Below are 4,725 nucleotides of genomic sequence, written 5' to 3'. Positions count from 1 at the left end.
ATTTTGAGGACCCAGACCTAAATATCTCTTTTTGAAAAATTAATGTATATAATTTGAACCTTGTATAACTGTTTAAAAAGGTCGAGTGAAGAAATGATTAAATTTTTGTGACGATCCGGAGTATAGGGTGTAGATCTGAGAACCATTGAAATGAAAACTTCCAAGACCACATATTTCAAGAACGGATCAACTGATCTGAATGAAACATTCTGAAAAATGTAACTAAGTTACAAGGAAGATAGTGTGTGCTGCGACAAATCTGTCAAGAGTATAAACTGTAGCGTCATTTACATTTTTGAGATCCCAGACGTAAATATCTATAAAAAATTTTCAATAGGTGTAAATAAAACTTTCTATAATCGTTTGTAAAGGTCCAGTAAAGAAATGACTGATTTTTTTGTGATGATCCGGCGTAGGGTGTGAATATGAGGACCATTTAAAATAATTTGAAATAAAATAAGCAGTACATTAGCATAATAGCATTGGCATTAGCATTATTAATAGTATTCGCTTTAAATCATTATCATCATCATTGGCCTTTCCTGTGTTTGAAGTAAAAGTTATTATTTTTGTCCAAACTTTGTCAAAGCAAAGACCATAACAAGGCTATGGGTACATACTCAATTATGACGTTATTCTACATATTTTGAATATTATTAAAAGGGTAATTAAACCTTTATGTTAATGCGATTTGCGTTTTCTATAGCGTTTCAAACTAGCACAGCTATGTTAAACACAAAATTACCGTGTAATATAATACATGAACATTTTTTACGCCTTTGACTTATAAATTATGCAAGCATTTCACAGTAATTCTGAATGAAAAGTGTACTGAGCTCCGTACGGTCGGGTACTTTAGTGTACTGATAGGAACACTCAACATAACCCTTGCTATTACCCCTGCAGCCATAGGTCGAGTCGAGTTGTTTTCTTTATAATTTTCTTTAGTATAAATTTATTTTTGTTTTTATTTACGTCTTTTTTACTTTATAATTTTTTTTTATGATTTTTTTTTCTTTTTTTTTTTTGTTTGTAATTTTAACATTACTTACTTACGGTTTGTTTTACAAACAGACTAAGTTTAGTTATCTGTGGTATTACAGTTGGCCCTCAAATTCGAGACCCCTCTAATTCGTGAACACTTTTTCAAAGTACCAACTATCTTTTAACACTGAGCTTACCCTCTAATTACGAGACCCATCTAATTCGAGACCGAGACAACCTTTATTGACGGACCAAGTGACAAAATGACCTCCAATTGAAGACCACATTTTAAAATAGTAATAATACTGTGTAATTTGAAAAAAAAATAACTTCAACGTTAGCAAATGTTCATAATTTTTTCCATATAAATAAAGGTTTCATAATTGTGGTGGGCTATGGGTTATATTTCAAACACCAAATACACAAGTCTTAAATGAAACAGATTATTTACCTAAGCATTTTGACACCTTCTTTTAAAAAGATACGCACCATAGTATAAAAAATATGTACAGATGATTTTTTTTCTCTTTCTTTAATCATTGTGCAATGGCCATTTCCAAACTTAATGTACTTCTTCATTTTGCTACAATGATTATCGTTGAAATAAAAATAAATAAATAAAATAGAAAAAAAATTAACTACCTATTTTCTTCCGTACAGTACGCCCAAAAAAATTTAAAATGTATTTAAAATTTCTTTTACCACTAACCGATGATTTGGCCTCAAACACATATATATAGATACGCATACGACCATAATATGACTTCACGGATAAATAAAGTTGACATTTTTCAAATAGGCCTATTTTAACTGCCAAAGGGTCATGTCTCCCCTCCCTCCTCATCACTGTCCCATTTTTCAGCCGATTTTCTTGAAAAATGGTGTCAAAATGCTTAGGATAATAAAATATTATTTGAAATAATATCCTTTGTTGAATTTTTAAAAAGAAATTGTTAGTTTTATACCACTGGCTATGAATCAACAAATCATTGGAGAGCTGCTTATTGAAGATTGGGAACATAAGGAAAGGCCAAGTGACACAAAAGAACATATTATGTTTACTTTACAGAATACTGTTCAGATTTTTTTTTTTCAATTTAGTTTAAGTAGGTGAGAACATTTTAAAAGCAAACAACAGTTTCTTTTAAGTAAATAAATGGTTGAACCTTGTTGTCTTTTGGAGACCACTTTTGGCGTTGAGTTACCATCTAATTATGTTGTTTGGAGACCACTTCTAGCCCGTGGTTTTAGAGGTTTCTAATTTCAGACCGAACCCCGAGACCACCCCAAATTTCAGGTACACAAAGTGGTCTCGAATTGGAGGGTAGACTGTATCATCATCAGTGGTGACATACCTACTAATGTATTGCGATTGTTTTTAAATTTCAGTTGAGACACAACAAGTCATGTTTTTAATGTATAAAACCCACTTCAGAGGTTTTTGTGGACATCAATACTTCACCAGGAGTGAAGATCCACGGGGGCTAGAGCCATCTTCCCGTCCCAAAAACAGAGAAAAAAGAACTGGGAGAACGGTAGGTCAATTAAGCTATTTACGATTTAAATTCCATGTATTGCACCAGTGTTTATCGTCAAATATTGCTGCTATGAATCAAACTCGAGTCTCTTAATTAGCGAATCGACTGGGGTTTCCTGGTAAATTCTAATCCGTTTGATATAAATTCAATCACGAAACGGCGGTAGTTTCAGAAACAAGACAAGATATATTGATTAAACTCTCGCCGAGGCAGGCACCCCCTCACTTTCCCCGACACCATTGCCAAGACACCGGGGACTCAGCCTTAAAAACCTCAGCGGAGCAATGAGTGACAAGCTTTCTCACCGACCTTTGTTAGTACCATCTCAGCTGCGGTCGAAGGGTAAGGTGAGATAAGCATCAGGAAAAAGAATTTTACTTGTACAAGCCTATCTACACTATAAGTGAAATTTAATTGATCTTTTATCTTATTTGATATGTACATTAAATTTAACTTACCATTAATGGGTGTATTCCCATTGCAACAGCAACTGCAAACATATAATAATAAAAAATTAAAAATAAACAATATAATACAACACCTGTATATATTTTATTAATTTTATTGGTTGAAAACAGGTCACGTGAGATTAATTTAAAATGTATATTCCATGGTTATTTGAGTACTAGTTAACGATCGTTGAATAGTACTTTTTCATATTCAAGACGTCAAAAATCTCAAATGCAACGCGAGCGAGAAAAGTTAGCTTAGCCTAGGCAATTCGTGCTTCACAAGGGGTTGGTTATTCAGTAGCCCCGTTCCGCCGATATAAAATGGCAGGTCCATTCGTACTGGACTGGGCCATGTACTTTTGAGCGAAGAAGGTTTGGAAGAATTACTAAATGAACAATCAACAGAACAGGCAATAAAATATGCAGTTAACCGTATGGAGTATATTTTTACAGCTTCAGCGGGTGAGGATTTGTGTCTGTTATTAGCCGGCCGAACCTGAACTTGATCGATACATAAGCCTGCCTTAGGCCTAGCCTAGGCCGATTTTATGCTGGCCTTCGAAATGATGATGGGTTCTTGTATTCGAAGAAGAGCATGCAGGCAATCCGGAGAGATACAGGTGTTGCATAAAACAAATAATTTTTTTTTATTCTTACAATGGGGTAGAATATTTCATTCGGTGAAAGATTGGATGTTCTATTCAACGGCTACGCATCGTTGAATAGAACATCCTCATGAAATATTCTAGCCCATTGCACTCATAAACATTCATTATTTGTATATTATAGCATATCATAAAACATAGAAAGCAAGTACAACGATGCACATATGTGTGTATAATGAGCAATTATAATAATTCAAAAAAAAATATGATAATTAAAGTGTATTAGCCCCCTCTAATGAAAAACCTGGACCCACCTTATTCCAGGGGCGCAGTTACGTGATTCCCATGGAGAGGGTGCGAAAAATGTAAATGCGGAACTACAAATGATCAGGAGCTGGGGGTCAGGGAGCAGAGTCTGTGGGGTGTGTAGTTAACTGTTAATTATTGAACTGCCCATGAATGTAATGAAAAAATCGCATTTTGGGCGAATTCGCCTTGTGCCCCGGTATTCAACCAGTGCCCGCCCGCCAAAAATTTCGATCCGGCCCGCTCAAAAATAAATTATTTTCCTGGTCGATTTTCAGTCATTGTTGCAAAAGAATTTGCTAAAGAAGTGAAGACGACATTCACATGAATAAAAATGCGTTACTTATTCACATAATTTTAGGGATACAAGAAAACGTTAAAGTTAATAGGAATAATGACCCAAGCGTTTTTTAAACGAATAGGAATGTCACCTAGTCTGACAGTGTTAGCAAGTGTCAGCTTTTTCTGAGTAGTTAACTATATCTAGTGGCGTTGAGTATTAATTGACTTGGGGAGAGGGCGACTGATGGGAAATAAATAATTATGGAGGGATAGGCTCGGAATGCATGAACCCATCGGGGAATTCTGGACCTTGTTGAGGAATAAGCCTGTATTATCTTGGGAACACTCATGTTTGAAAATGTGCCATTTCCGGGCATCTTATGTGTTTATTTTTAAAAACTTGCTTACCTCAGCCCCAAACATGGTGGGGCTGTGGTACTGGTCCCATTTTGGTGCTCGGGATATTTAATGGTACAGTAGAACTTGGGTGCAAGTTTGTTTGGTGTCCACCTCTTCTCTATTCAATATTCCACTGCATATACACCCTCAAGACAAGGC

This window comes from Anneissia japonica, unplaced genomic scaffold (assembly GCF_011630105.1).
Source record: "Anneissia japonica isolate Jap-2015-1 unplaced genomic scaffold, ASM1163010v1 scaffold10833_len41332_cov97, whole genome shotgun sequence".
Classification (NCBI taxonomy): domain Eukaryota; kingdom Metazoa; phylum Echinodermata; class Crinoidea; order Comatulida; family Comatulidae; genus Anneissia; species Anneissia japonica.
Note: the sequence above shows the minus strand (reverse complement) of the source record.